Source organism: Leopardus geoffroyi, chromosome D1, assembly GCF_018350155.1.
Source record: "Leopardus geoffroyi isolate Oge1 chromosome D1, O.geoffroyi_Oge1_pat1.0, whole genome shotgun sequence".
NCBI classification, from domain to species: domain Eukaryota; kingdom Metazoa; phylum Chordata; class Mammalia; order Carnivora; family Felidae; genus Leopardus; species Leopardus geoffroyi.
The window spans coordinates 111,058,309-111,074,222 of NC_059329.1; the positions used below are offsets into that span (position 1 = coordinate 111,058,309).

Consider the following 15,914-nt stretch of genomic DNA (forward strand, 5'->3'; position numbering starts at 1 on the left):
TTAAAAAAAATTTTTTTTAATGTTTATTTATTTTTGAGAGAGAGCGCGCGCACACTTGCGTGCAAGTGGTGGGGGCAGAGAGAGAGGGAGACGCAGAATCCGAAGCAGGCTCTGGGCTCCGAGCCGTCAGCACAGAGCCTGACGTGGGGGTCGAACTTACTGACTGCGAGATCATGATGTAAGCCAAACTCGGACACTTAACTGAGCCACCCAGGTGCCCCTTAAAGATTTTATTTTTCGGGCGCCTGGGTGGCTCAGTCAGTTGGGTGTCCAACTTCGGCTCAGGTCATGATCTCACAGCTTGTGAGTTCGAGCCCTGCGTCGGGCTCTGTGCTGACGGCTCGGAGCCCGGAGCCTGCTTCAGATTCTGCGTCTCCCTCTCTCTCTCTGCCCCTCCCCTGCTCACACACTGTCTCTCTCTCCTTCAAAAATAAATAAACATTTTTAAAAAAGTGTTTAGTGCTTGGCACAGAAAGCATAAAATTTTTTTTTTTTTTTTTTTAAGTAATCTGTATATCCCACACGGGGCTCAATCCCACAACCCCAAGATCGAGAGTCGCACACTCCACCTACCGAGCCAGCCGGGCACCCCTCCTGGCGTATTGCCACGCGTTGGTGGAGCCCATTTTCCAGTAGCTTTGTGAGAAAGCATGAATAAATCTTTCCGACCTTCCATGTCTTAAAATGCTCTTTTCTGCAATTGCTGTTGAGGAAGCTGATGTCATTCTGATTTCCAGCCCTTTTTTTGATTGTTTTGTCCTCACGAGAAAAGTTGAGATACTGTCTTTATCTCTGATGCTCTGGAATTTCACACTGTGCCGTAGAAGTCTGTTTCAGCACCCGGTGTGACAGGATGTGCACGGCCTGGCGGGGGGGGGGGGGGGGGGACTCCTGCTCTTTACACTCTGAGAAAAGGTTTTTTTGGTTGAGGCAGGTGGTTGTGGATTATAATATGTTCTTCTAAAACTTATGTCACTTGGATGTTGGACTTTCCGAATTATTTCTCCAGTTTCTGTCGTTTCCTAAATTTGCTGGCATTGTTTCTTTTTCCTTGTCCTTTATTGCTATCTTGCTAGACTTGCCAGAGGAGTGGAGAATTGTGTGAGGTTCAACCCAGTAAACATCTGGAAGGTTGCGTAATCCTTTCTGTTTTCCTTTCGAGGCTCCATTTCGGCCCAGATAAAGCCATGCCTTTTATATCAATTGGGCTTGAGAAGAGGTTCATCAAACAACACGACGATCCGTTTGTGTAGCCTTCTTCTCCTCACGCTCTCCTAGAGGATCATCCAGGCTTTGGCCACACTTCCTCCAGCCTTGGGGCCTTGCTTGTGTTAGTGAACCTAACCTTTAGCCTGATCTTGAACAAGTTCCTGCTTCAACTGCTTGCCCGTGGTCTGTAGTTTTCACTCACTGGCTCTCATTTTATGTTGGGGAACTATAAATGATAGCATAAAAGAGCTTGAAGATATGCAAAGCTGGTTATTTTTTTAAATTGTTTTTTAATGTTTATTTTTGAGAGAGAGAGAGAGAGAGAGCATGTGCATGCGAGCAAAGGAGGGGCAGAGAGAGAGAGACACACAGAATCCGAAGCGGGCTCTGGACGCTGAGCTGTCAGCACAGATCCCGATGTGGGGCTCAAACTCACGGATGGCGAGATGGTGACCTGAGCCCAAGTCGGATGCCCCCCGGGTGCCCCAGAGCTAGTTATTTCATCCCCCAAGTGGTGAGTCCTTCTGACTGGTCATCTCTTTGGGTGCCATGTGGGTTAGCAGTTTCTTTCCTCCCCCGAACAAGGTATGGTATCGCCTGGCAAGGAGGTGATCGGCCCGGGGCAGGCTGCAGGAGGATTAGTGTCTTCCACGGTCCTAGACGAGATTCATGTATGACTTTATTCTGAGGTTGGTTTGCTTATTAGTCGCGTCATAATTCAACTTTATGTTGAGCTTATAATCAACTACAGTCTTTGGACCTGTTTCTCTCGCTACTTTTCCTGTTTTCTTATGCCTGGTGTTTCCCCGCCCCAGTCATGTTTTTCAATCTTTATCTAAAATGTACCTCATGTTGATTAAATTTCTCTTCGTTTCATCACGTTTAGAAATATTCTGCATACTGATTCTCGTGTTTCTGTGCATTTTGATGAGCCTGTGGCATCTTGGGGAACTGACTGATAACAGTCACTGGCCACAAGAGCTGGGCTCCCGGTGTCCCCAGCCGTGCTGTTCTGACTGAGCTGTCCAACCAGCTTGTCTTGACCCCACACGCACAGGTAGGCTGTTGCCATTGACTGGCGAGTCCTAAGAGCCGAGAGCTCACGGGGCGGCTCGCTGCACTGCCGTCTGCAGGCGTGAGCGCACGCGGGCTGGCCTGGGGCCGGCTCGTGCTGGGAGACTGACCTGCTGCTGGGCCTGGCCACGCAGCTGCTGTTCCCACGCGGTGCTGCAATGGGAGGAGCACAGACAGAGCTCGACAGACGCGGGTGTGGATCCCAGTTCTGGCCAGCGCATTTACCTGCTCTGGTCTTTGGTAGGTCCTCTGACCTCTCGGTCTCGGTTTCTCCGTATGCAAAACAAGAACAAAACCACGAAAGGTTGTTGCGAGGTTTCGAGGGAGGGTGTATCTAAAAGCATCAGACCCGAGTCTGGCCTGTGGTAGGCACTTAATGGGTAGCCATCAGTAATCGTGTTTCCACCTTTGATAGAAGGGTGCACCGTCAGGACGGTTGATGTTACCGTGGAATAGCTGGAAGAGGTTCAAGATTGTTTTTCTGAAGGAGCTGTAACGATCCTAAGAACCGTTCAGTTCTCTGAATGACTCTGAACTTTCATTCCCGAGCAGACGCGCAGCAGCCCCCGAGCTCGCTGTTCTTTCCTCGCCCTTTAGCTTGCTGGCCGCAAGAGCACATGGAGGCCGGGCCCTCCGGAGGATGGCGGCCTGGTGCCGGGGTCCCGGGGACTGCGGAGCCCGACCTGGACGCTTCAGGAGGGAACGCGGCCTGCTGAAAGTCTGCGGGGCAAGGACGATGGACGCTTAATAGCCAAAGCTGAAAAACGGAACTTCACCTCTTTCCGTGACCAATTTGCCAGTTCTGGTTTCTGCTACAGAATTGGTCATAACTACAGCCTAACTAGGGTAGTTAGCTTGTTCTTGATCTGCAGTCTATTTCTTTCGGGCCTTTTTTTCTTTCCTTTAAAATTTTTTTTTAAATTTGTGATTATTTTGAAAGAGAGCAGGGGAGGGGCAGAGAGAGAGGGAGACAGAGAATCCCAAGCAGGCTCTGCACTGTCAGCACAGAGCCCAATGCGGGGCTTGAACTCACAGACTGTAAGATCCTGACCTGAGCCGAAATCAGGAGTTGGACGCTCAACCCCCTGAGCCACCCAGGTGCCCCATCTTTACTTGTTTTAAAATGTTTAAGTATTTATTTAGAGCAGGGGAGGGGCAGAGAGAGGGAGAGAGAGAGAATCTCAAGCAGGCTCTGCACTATCAGCACAGAGCCCAACTTGGGGGCTCGATCTCAGGAACCGTGAGCTCATGACCTGAGCCGAAATCAAGAGTTGGATGCTCCACCCACTGAGCCGCCAGGCGCCCCTCTGTCCTTTTTTCAAAAGCATCTTAATAGCATTCTCGGTTTGCTCTAGAATTTGTAGCTAATTTGGAGAGGCTGTTCTCTTTGGGTATCTTGTGTCTAACAGATACGTGAATAATACAGCGGCCGCTGTCACTTGCTTCAAGTTAGAGGACTCAAAACTTACCTGTCCCTTGGCTTCACTTACTTAGTAAAACTTGGGCACATTAGGTATTCTGTACCCCGGCTGCTCGTGTGGGAGCTCTTTCTGGCTGTGCAGTTCTCAGACCGCTGCTCTCTTGCTGGGCTGCTCCCTGTAGCCACAGACTCAGAAACTATTCTGTGCTGTGCCAGGTAAAAGCTCGCTCTCTCTCTCGTACTTTTATGGTTTTACTAATAAAATATGATATGCACATAGGCTGTCTGTTCATTTCCTTGGCTGTGTAGCCTAGCTTGGGGATTGGGGACTGATGGCCAGCCGGGCTGCTCTTTCTACGGTGGCGTGGAGCTTCTTGGAGGAGACATTTGAGCAGTCTGTGCACGGTGGGATTTGTTGTAAATCAGCAGCGCTTCAGGCTCTTTGCCTCCGGGGACTAGGAGCTTCCGGAAGCCACCGGACAGCACGTGCTTGTTCTCGTGTCCTTGCGTTCCTTGCGTAATCAGCATCGGGCACGAGGAGCCGGCCCTGAGTCTCCCGTGCACCCTGGTGTCAGCGTCTCCGAGTTTCCCCCAGTTGTGCTTCATTTTGACATATTCGTTCTCTTTTTAACAGTGTTGGGCTTCACCAGAAGTCTGAGGGTGGCCGTCGTGCGGAATAGAAGGCGGCTCCCGCGTCCGCACACGGCGCTGGGGAGATGGCAGCGCCCCGCGTGCTCTCCGGTTACGCGTTGCTTCTATCTTATGTTCGGCTCAGGTCGCTGATGCTCCTGTGTGGTTTCAGAGATTCAGAGAATCCTGGGGCTTGAGATTGAAAATCAACCTCTGGAGCTCATAAGAATTTTCTTTTTTTTTTCTTTTTTTAAAATTAAAAACAAATTTTTTTTAATGTTTATTTTTGAAAGCGACAGAGCCAGAGCGCAAGCTGGGGGTGGGGGAGGGGCAGAGAGAGAGGGAGACACAGAATCCGAAGCAGGCTCCGGGCTCCGAGCTGTCAGCATAGAGCCTGACGTGGGACTCGAACCCACGGACCGCGAGATCGTGACCTGAGCTGAAGTTGGAGGCTTAACCGACTGAACCACCCGGGCACCTCACCCATGAGAATTTTCGGATGTGACTTTGATTTATATCACCCCTCTTACCTTTGCTTGTTTGCACACACACTCTCTCCCCTCACCCCTTCTTGTCTCTGTTTCTTGTTCTCTCTCTCTCTCTCTCTCTCTCTCTCTCTCTGTCTCTCTCTCTCACACACACACACACACACACACACACACACACACACACACACCACCTAGATGCAGCTGGGTCTTTCTTGCCAGGGCTTCTGGCAGAAACTTGATTACCATTGTGTCACCCTCATTATTTGCCTTCTTTCTTCCTAACTCTTCAGTCGCAATTTAAAAAAAAACACAAAACTTGTTCTCAGTAAAATTTTTGCATATACGTGGATTGAAGTGTTTGCGATTGTGGAAATTGCGCATAAGGATTCACGTACATTTGAGTTTTCATATGTTTGTGCAGGAACACGTTACCTGCTTTAATGTGGATCAGGTGACCAAAGTTAGACTGGATCTTCCTTGGTTGGCACTTGGCTTTTTTAATATAAAAGCGAAGCGGGTGACAAGATTGTACCTCTTGCCCTGCCCTTTGCTTCCGAGTGCTGGGTTTGGAGTTGGCTTCAGTGTGGCGGTCGCGTTTGCTCTCTGAGGGTCATGCGATTCCCAGGCAGCTCAGAATCAGGACGCAAGCCATCAATTTGTGTCGCCTGATACCACGCGGTGTGGCCAGGATCAGAGGAAACCTGCAGACCGGGCTTTGAAGAGGCAGATGTTGGAGGTTGATGTCGGAGGCAGAACGATCATCCGGTGGGAAACCTCATCGGGGATACCGTGGTTTGCAGAGGAGGGGCTGTCGCAGGGCTCCCCACCTTCCGGGGTGCTGACACAGGCTCCTGCACGGGTCGCTCACTCTCCAGGCTCCCGTCTGTCAGCGCCTCCGTGGCTTTGTGGGCCGTTCGGTACGTAAAGCACAGATGTCCCCGTGCTGCTCATTGGCCATGTCTCACCTGCCTCCCCCGCTTCTGTGTCGGCGTCGTGTGCAGTTCCTGCCGTGTCCACCTTCGTGGCCTTGTCTTTAGCACTCCCTTCCCCGTCCTGTGTTTCAGTTCCACTCAGACACTTGGCCGCACCCAGGACAGGCTGGACCTCTCCCTCTCTTGGCCTCTGGGAGTGCGCCCTCTGTGGAGTGCACCCGCCAGAGCTCCAGTCATCTCCTGTGTTACTTGCCTCTGCTTCCGCTCTGAATTGGTTCTTTCTAGATGCTATTAAGATACATTATTTACTCTCTACTGTGGGTGTCTCTACTGTGTGTTTATCTCAGTTAAAACTCACTGGTTCTCGGGGCGCCTGGGTGGCTCATTCGGTTGGGCGTCCAACTTCAGCTCAGGTCATAATTCCATGGTTTGTGAGTTCGAGCCCCGTGTCGGGCTCTGTGCTGACAGCTCAGAGCCTGGAGCCGGCTTCGGATTCTGCGTCTCCCCCCTCTCTGCCCCTCCCCTGCTCATGCTCTGTCTCTCTCTCTCAATAATGAATAAACGTTAAAAAAAAAAAAAATTAAAAAAAAAAAAATCTCACTGGTTCTCTCTGCTCCCGCAGCAAGCCCATGCGGCTGTGCGGGCAGTCCTGCAGGGGCCCTTTGAGACCCGGTCTCGTGTTGCCTAAGCTTGTCCTGACGCCTTCTGAAAGTCTTTTCTGGTTGTCAGGGCCTTCTCCCTGCTATGAATTTCCTGAAGCTCCTGGAAACCTCTGTCCTCTTCTCTGTGCTTGCAGACTTAACTTCTACTGGCCTGGAATGCTTTTCGCTGCATCCTCACCTACTGAACCTTGCACGTCTTTTGAGGCCCAGCTTAGGCCTCACGTACTAAGGGAGTCTTTTCTGGTCAAGCTCCCCTCTGTTGAGCTCCCATTCTACAGAACAAGTTTGGCATTGATGCCTTTTATTCTCTGTGTTTTCTCTTTCCTCAGTTTTCTTGTATTTTTCAAGGGGTTGGGACCATCTGACATGTTACTCCTGTAGTAAAGTACTTGTTAATTAATATAAAACACACTAAATGGAATTGATTCCTTTATTTATCGCTCTCAAAGACAAGCTGAGATATCAAAGAAATTAGGAAGTAAAAATGAAAACGATTCTGGGATATCTGGGTGCTAAAAACGTGATCGCTTTTGACGTGTGCTTTGGAAGAAGCAGTTGCGAAGCCAAATATAATGAAGCTTCCCTCTAAATACCTCTCTCTGATAGGCAGTGCGACCTCTGATTGAGTTAGCCCGGCCTTTGAGTCGGGGCAGGGGAGGGCAGCTGTCGGCAGGGGACGCCTTTGCTAAGAACGGAGAAGCAGCTCCTGGGTGGACCTTCCAGGCCTTCGTGACCTTCCCCCTTGCTTCCAAGGGAGAGCTGCCTTCAGAGGCCCGCTGGTGCTCTTTCTTTGGTGCCGTGTTTCTGCTTCCTCGTGGGAAGTTAGAACGTTTGCCTCGGCGTTCGGCTTTGCTGTGAGGAGGGAGAGTTTCTCCTTACCTTACGGCACAGAGGCGTCCCCCCTTCAGAGTGACACCGCGTGCTCCTATCTGTGGCCACTTGGCTCCCTGTCCCTCCTTGTGGCTCAGCTTTCAGTGCACCACGTGAGCAGCTTCCCACCTTACTGAGCCCGGCGCTTCCCCGTTTGGGTCTTGGCGGACGCTGACCCCCTGAGTTCCCCGAATACCTGAATCCAGGCCCCGGGGGAGCCCTGATACTCCAGGTGTCTGGATGCTGGCGGGAGCAGGTGAGCCAGCGCCGGCAGCCTCGCAGCAGCTCGATTGTCCAGCACGCCCCGTTCCCAGGCTGCTTGGAAACTTGGCCAGGGCCGTGGGGTAACCGGGTCTGTTGCTCACGGAATAAGCAAGTTGTGGTTTTTTTTTTTTTTTTTTTTTTATTTAATTCCTTTGTTTTTTCATTTACATCCTAGTTAGTTAGCATACAGTGCAACAGTGATTTCGGGAGTAGATTCCTTAGTGCCCCTGACCCATTTAGCTCCCCCCCCCCTTCCTCTACTAACCCTCTGTTTGTTCTCCATATTTATGAGTCTCTTATGCTTTGTCCCCCTCCCTGTTTTTATATTACTTTTGTTTCCCTTCCCTTATGTTCACCTGTTTGTATCTTAAAGTCCTCGTATGAGTGAAGTCACGATGCTTGTCTTTCTCTAATTTCACTTAGCATAATACCCTCCAGTTTCATCCACGTAGTTGTGAATGGTAAGATTTCATTCTTTTTGGTTGCTGGGTAATATTCCAGTTTGTGTGTGTGTGTGTGTGTGTGTGTGTGTGTACGTACACACATCTTTCTTATCCATTCATCCATCAGTTGACATTGGGGCTCTTTCCATACGTTGACTGTTGTCGATAGTGTTGCTATAAACATTGGGGTGCATGTGTCCCTTCCAAACAGCACACTTGTATCCCTTGTAGTGCAATTGCTGGGTCGTAGGGTAGTTCTATTTTTAATTTTTTGAGGAACCTCCATACCGTTCTCCAGAGTGGCTGCACCAATTTGCATTCCCCCCAGCAGTGCAAAAGAGATCCTCTCTCTCCACATCCTCGCCAACATCTGTTGTTGCTTGAGTTGTTCATGTTAGCCATTCTGACAGGTGTGAGGTGGTATCTCATTGTGGTTTTGATTTGTATTTCCCTGATGATGAGTGATGTTGAACAGCACGTTGTTATTAATTTAATTGGGGGCCATGAAGGCTCAGTTTACTCCCAAGAAGAAGGGGAGTCTAGTGGGTTTTTTGGTACATTGATCAAACATCATCGTTTCCCAAAATATTTGAGTGATCGGGGTATTTTCTTTTCTTCTTTACAATATTTTTGAGTCAGCTTAGAAATGAAATGCCCAGAGACAGCATGTCTAAACCAGTAGTGAGCCACTCTGGCCCTCTCGACTCAAGATCTAACCCTTCATTATTTCAGGGTGAGGAATGAAAACTTTTCCTATTAGTGCTACAAATATTTCTAGATATTAGAGGCTAAATAACAGTTCTGATTTTCTTGTGACGAACTTTTTTTGTGTTGAAGAATGTCCAAGTTGCTTTATATGTACAAGAATAAACATGATTTCTCATGTATGTGTACGTCTCAGAAGGGGAAAACCTGGCCCGCATAAACCTCTCCTCACCAATCCCACATTGGCCCTGTGTGGAAAAGGTGGTTAACTGTTGACTTTGGCTGTAGAATGATTATTGGGCGGTTGGGGGGGGGGGGGGGGTGGGGACAAGAGTAGGGTGGTTATTTTAGTACCAAGAGAGAAACTTTGAACCATAACTGTAGTAATGTATAATTAGAACTTTCCTGTCCCAATACAGCAACCACTGGCCACATAGGACTCTTGAGCATAAAATGTGGCCGGTTCAAATTGAGATGTGCCCTAAGTATAAGACACACTCAGATTTTGAAGGCTTCGTTACAATAGAATTATATGTTGAAATAATACTGTTTGGATGTATGAGGTTAAATAAAATATATTTTTAAAGTTAACGTAGCCAGTTTGCTTTACTGTTTTGGTGTGGCTGCTAGAAAATGTAAACGTACACGTGTCTCACATTGTGGCGCGCGTGCTCTGTGTGCTCCTTCCGTCCGCCGGGGCCCCGCTGGCACTGGCCCCGCAGCCCCGGGCCGAGGGCCTCCCGGGAGGAGTGCGGTGGGAGGCCTGAGGTGCACCGGAGTTTGAAATCCCGACAGCATGTGCCTGTATGCCTTCGTTTGAGACTCTGAAAATAAATCTGTAGTACAGACATGCCCTTCGTAGCACATAGAAAGAAAAAGAAAAATATTAAACATAACACATTTTGTTTATAGATTGTTTCCTGGGCGTTGTCTTGGACGTAAGCGGCTGCTGCTTCTCCCTTTGGTTTATACTCCATGAATTTAGGTGACTGCAGTTACTTGAACTGCAAGGATCTGGTGCATGTCTGTTGCAGGCCTGGAGGATGTTAGCAAATACTTCAGAGCATGGAATCTTGGCGATTCCAGTGGGGCCAGTGATGAAACGGTGTAGGCAGCCTTCATGCCTGTGCAGCCCATGTGGTCTTGGGTCCCCCGTGCAGAAGTGTTTGCTGTGATGCTCAACTGCTCTTCATAAGCTCAGCAATTCTTAGTAATAATCTTGGAATCCTTTTTTGAGTCTCTGGACGTTTTGCCCTGGGCCCAGCCAGCCCCGAGTGCAGGTACTCCGCAGGTGTGGCGGTAGGGTTCGTGGAGGATAGCCTGTCCCGCTTGGCTAGATCCTTGCTAAACTTAAGTACAGTTCATAGAAATAGGAGCTTTCTGAATTTTAGACTCATCAGAGCTCTTTGTCATTCCCTCGGCTTACTGCTGCCATCGGGAGGCAGGATGATTAGCAGTTTCTCCCTTCTGAGTACCACTGGTTTATCTTTCACCACATTCATCGTGTCATTCTTTCTGGGCTCCTGTTGGAAAGTGATATAATATGTTACACCCTGCATCTGTCATGTCCAGAGAAAACCCACTAATATCAGCTTGTCCACAGGGAGTTTCTGAAATAACACAGCCGCGTGTTTGCAAAGTTGGCCTTTTTCCTGTTTCTCTTAGTTGTGTAATTATTTTGAATACGCTTATTACAATTTGTTGCAAATGATCAGCCATAGTTTAAACCCAGGGCGGCGGTAGCAGCAGCATCTGCAGCATCTGGGGACTTGTTGAGGTTCAGAATCTCTGGCCTGACCCCAGATTTCCTGAGTCCAAATCTGAGACTGCCCTTTAATAGGACCCCTAGGTGTCTCCGGTGCCCGTGGGAATCAGGGAAGCGCTGGCTTAAACCTCGCAGACGTCAGAGGCCGGCACGTTTGTCGACAGCAGCTTCTGCTTGCCGAGGTGCCCGTGCGGTCCAGCTCCGGAAGCAGGCCTTTGTCATTGACTCCTCACAGCCAGTTTGCTCGGTGAGGACACGGAGGTTTGGAGAGGGGGGTCTGCTTTCCCAAGGCTTCGGGGCCAGCCCGTAGCCGAGCGGGCCTTGGAATCCAGGTCCGTTTGGGTGCCTAAGAGTCCGAACAAGGCTTGGGAGGAAAAGCTGTTTATTTGATGAAAGCAAGTGGTTGTAGGCGGTTCACACCGAACCACAGTTGAGCCCCTGTTGAATATATTCTGCCAGCAGCGCCCTAGAAAATTCTGCAGAAGGTCTGATGTGTTTGTCATACCTCTTAAAACTGATTTGACCACATCACCGTATGGTTCCTATGTCACAGACAGGGTGACACCTTTTCTCCCAGAAACAGCGTCACTGCTTAACTGCTTTGAAAAAAAGGTACCAAGGCCCAGATTTTGCCTCTAAGAAGGAAGGTTATTTTGATAATTGCAGAGGATCTGTAATTAAAGTGGTTGATCTGAGATGAATAGGTTTATGGCCTTCGGTCCTATTTTGTGCATATAAGATGGTAGTTTTCACTGGTGTTGTCAGTTCTGGGGAAGACAGAGAACAGCAGAGTCTGTCTATGACAAGTTGACAGGTGACTCCCCAGCGACCCGCCAACCTAACCTTCAGTTCTTTGGGAGAAAACCCAACCCTCTTACTCCAACTTCTAAAACAACTCTAGGGTTTGGAAGAAAGACGACAGGTAGTTAGGTTTTATTCACCATTCCCTTCTTTGTCTCCTGATAAAAGCCCATGACATGGTTTACTGTGAGAAATTGTATCCCCTGACCTTTTCTAATGTTTATTTTTGAGAGAGAATGTGTTGCACAGGCGTGAGTGAGAGAGGGACAGAGGATCCAAAGTGAGTTCTGGGCTGAAAGCAGAGAGCCTGATGCGGGGCTCGAACGCACACCAGTCGTGAGATCGTGACCTGAGCTGAAGTTGGATGCTTAACTGACGGAGCCACCCAGGTGCCCCAGAAATTGTATTCCCTTTTATCCCTAAATCCTAGTAAGGATTTTAAACTATATGTATGTTAACTAAAAATTAGCTGTTGAAGTGCCAGCTCCTTTCAGTTTTTCTGAGTATCTTAGTTGTATTTTTGAAAGGACTCCATTTTACTGCAGGGCCCTGGCAGTTGAACTTTGTATGTAGCTATCAGTTCATACCTAGCTTGTTTCTACCTCACAGGGCATAAGTAGAAGCTAGGGGAACTAATGTACTGATGCCATTCATTTCCAGTCAGTTTGCTGCTTGACCAAAAGGTAAAATACATAATGTTTGCTTAAGAAGTCTACTGTGGTTTTATTTTATTTTTAAGTTTGTAGCATACCCAGTCTAAAGAAAATGCACTGTGGAAATGCATATTTCAGAGTGTTCCGATTTTAAAAAATGCTCTTCTAATTCAGGATGGTGGAAAACGAAAGGACTCAGGCATTTTAAAACAGTTGCTTAAGCGTTCCTGTTCTCTTGCTTAAGTATAGGAAAACAAGAAGTCACAGGCTTGGGGATTAGAGGAGCTGGGAGGTCAGGGAGGGAGGGCACCCTGTCAGAGCACACAGACCAGTGTGTGATGGCACATCGTAACACCGCCTAGGGCAGGCTCTGAGGTTGGCAGGTGTCTTTCTCCCACGTGGTGATTTGGGGACAGAGGCATCTTCCATTTTTTGGCTCTGCCATCCCTTAGAGCCCTTCTTGTCTTCGGCATCCAGCCAGGTGCAGAGGAGAGTGCGTGGAGATTTTTATGGCTCATGGCACGTGGGGGATGACGTTGTCGTGCGCTTATCCCTACCTGCCCGAGAAGTCGGGGAAGGAGAACGGGTCTCTAGCCAGTCTCGCCCCACACCGTGTGGCTGCCCCCAGCCGAGTGGGCTGCGAGGGTCCGCGGTGGCGTCCGTGCGGGCTCAGAGATGGTGGAGAGCAAAGTTAGCTTTGGGAACCTGACTTCCCCCTGAGCGAGGGATGCTAAACTTCTTCTGTAAGGGACCAGGTAGTGAATATTTTAGGCTTTGTGGGCCACATTTGCTCTCTGCCACACATTCTTCTCTTTTCCTAAAACAACCCTTTCAAAATATCGAAACCGTTCTTAGCATGCAGGCTGTGGGCTGGATTTGGCCTGTGGGCCGTAATTCGCCAATTCCTGCTCTTACTTCGTCATGACTAATTATCAGTCTTCTTTATAAATCCAGTATTTAATGAGTTTTCTTCATAAGGTTGAAATTTGGGGAGTCCATTTTTACTTGGATTAGCTGGATATAACTATATTCTGATCCATAATTAAGGTGTGTGCCTTTATCCGTGTCTGTGGACATTTATAGTTTCCACTTGATGGACGTGAGTGTGTATCTTGTTTATAATTAGCCAATCGTAAGGTCTTGGTAATCAGCTTTGCTTTTTTGTGATTGATTTCTTAGGATTCTTCATTTTACCTCGCCTTTCTGTATGGGATTACAAAAAATAAAAAAGACATACTACTTTAAATGAGAACTAATCTTTAAAAAAAAGACTTGGGGGCGCCTGGGTGGCGCAGTCGGTTAAGCGTCCGACTTCAGCCAGGTCACGATCTCGCGGTCCGTGAGTTCGAGCCCCGCGTCGGGCTCTGGGCTGATGGCTCAGAGCCTGGAGCCTGTTTCCGATTCTGTGTCTCCCTCTCTCTCTGCCCCTCCCCTGTTCATGCTCTGTCTCTCTCTGTCCCAAAAATAAATAAACGTTGAAAAAAAAAATTAAAAAAAAAGACTTAAGGCTAAATTAGTAATGATGTCCAGTTTTCTGACTTCAGGTGGAGAGACTGTTCTGTTAGATGATCAGAAATTTGGTTTACAGACCAAAATAAGCACAAACTCATCTGATGTCAGTGGAGCGTTGGAAAGTATTTGAATACACCTGTAGCTCTTCAGTCAGTGACTTCACTAAAGTACTTGTAATAAGTAAAGTGAACTCTTCTTTCAATTTGTAGACATCCCGGGATCGAACTTTCCATGATCAACTGTGAGGCCAAGGTGTACTGACATGGACGGTTACTTTTTTTGGCCTTCTGTAAGGTGCCTTTGCTCCGTGAGCCGAACGAGAGCTCCATTATCTGTCCCAAGTGCCCGTATCTGCCCTTCAGAACAGTGCAGATTAATACGTGCTCGGAGCCCGAACACGGCCTGGGACTTGTGTGCTGGGGCTGTGCGAGAACACAGCTGTTTTCGTGCCCGTACACTTCGGTTCCAAGTATGAGGCAGAGCGGTAGAGTGTACAGGTTTTAGGATTTGTGGTTCAAACTCCCAGATGAGTGAGCCGTGTTGCTCCGGCAGAAGCTTGGTAGACGGTGCTGACGGCGTTACCCTGGGGAACTTCCTTCTTTCCTCCTTTGCAGTTAGCTTTTGCTGTCGTTTTGTCTTTTTTCACGTTGTCAATTTTATTAGGGCAAAATGGCACAATAACGCCTTTTCTGTTTGCCATTTTCCACAGTCTGAAAACCAGAAAAGCATTTATGGTTTTATTGATTTCCACCATCTTTTCCCCCGAAGTTCCTTACTAGGATACATCACCTTTGCCCTGTTTCCTTTGTAATTGGCTTAGTAGCAGAAGTAGGTTGCTCTTGTATTTGAAGTATCCGTTTCTGTCCTTCGCTGGCAAGGGTTATAGTCGCAGCGAGCGCTCCGCCCCGCTCCTGGTCCTGGAGCAGAGAGGTCACTCGCTGGTGTGGCATGGGGGCAGTTGCTGACCGTGCTGGGAGTTGTGACGCTGCCCTTTTAGCGTGTTCTGTGACGTCTTCTGTACATAATGGGAGGTGGTGATGCCTTATTCTTGTGCCGTCCCCCGAGCTTCGTGGTGAACGTGTCCCTATGCAGGTGCCCCACCGTCGCTCTGCTTTCCGTGAACTGTCAGGGTAGCCCCTCTGCCCACTGTGTCTGCCTCGTGCTGCTGACTGGTGTGAGCTTATGTGTGCCTTTTGAAACATAAAGAATTTTTTTTTTTAAGCAGGGACAACTTTTATAACATCATATTTCATAATCTTCCCTAAAACCTGTTCCCTTAAGGAGTCTTTTTTTTTTTTTTTTTTTAAGATTCCTTAAGACTGCTTATATTTTAAACTCCCATGATCGTCCACTTAATAGTCAAGTCACATGAAGTGTACTTTTCCATGTCCCTGAGTAACCTGCCATGGTGCACAGTCTTCTGTGCCTGGATCGATCGGTGTGACTGGCTGTATAACTAAAACTTGCCCTCCGTGATCTCTGATTTAAAAAATGTTTTGGACGGATGTGCCTGAAAATACTAAATACTCCTACCTGATCTAATATGGATGATTTAGCAAAAATAAGTAATTCTCAGAATGTTATGTGTGCTATACATAGGTTATGACCTTTGCAGCTGCCTGCCTTCTACCTAGGCTCTTCCAGCACAGGATTTTGCACGCGCGGGCGTGGAGATTAACGTGCTTTTCAGTGATCACGGTAACAGGGGCCACTGCCCTGGGTGGGTGGTAGAGCCGCAGTTGATCGGGAGGTTTGGCTTTGTCGGTGGGGGGCGGGGAGGGGGGTGTTACAGGAAGTAAGTGTGTGTCTCACCAAACCCCGGCTCCGGAATTCTGCAGTGAGCATCTTGGACCCACAAGAATGACTTTTGAATAGTCCTGACCCTAATCAGGACTTTTGTTTGATGCTGTCATCTTGTCACGTGTTGCTCAAAAGTGGCATTTGAGAGCGTCTTGTTGTGGCAGCTGCAGATTACATAGTGACTCTGTGTTTCCTGTTTCCAGTTGTAACCAGTGAGGACCTCGTGTGACTCTGCAGATGGCCGTGCCCTCGCTGTTGAGGAGGGGTGGGAGGGCGAGGAGGGGGGAGTATATATGTGGCACGGTCAGTGTCAGATGGGTTTCCTAATAGCTGAGGGTGGCTCGTTTCCCTAATTCCTTAGCAGCTAGCTTCCTCTTGTGTAGTTTCTTTGTGAAGAATGACACGGATCTGATCGTCTTAGGACTCTCAGCTGTGAAAGTGCTGCTTTGTGGTGGTTATTTACTTAATTCCTTCCTACTCCGAAGAATGCTGGACACTTTGGTCGAGTACTAGTCACTCGTTGCTGGAAGGTACTACCTCGGTGTCTGAATGTGCGCTTCCCCTGTAAGAGAGGGTTTACTTTCTTCCTTTCCCAGCATTACATTCTTAGCAAAGTATGGATGGCTTCATATTGTAGGTTGACATCATCCCAAGCTTTAGCGTTCTTTCAGCATTTTTAAATCAAA

General features: G+C 48.4%; 1 protein-coding gene across 34 annotated transcripts in view; it reads left to right on the forward strand.

Moving 5' to 3' along the window:
* PPP6R3 (protein phosphatase 6 regulatory subunit 3) overlaps nucleotides 1–15,914 on the forward strand; it is a 136,732-nt gene that overhangs the window by 51,747 nt on the left and 69,071 nt on the right. The window lies entirely within an intron of this gene.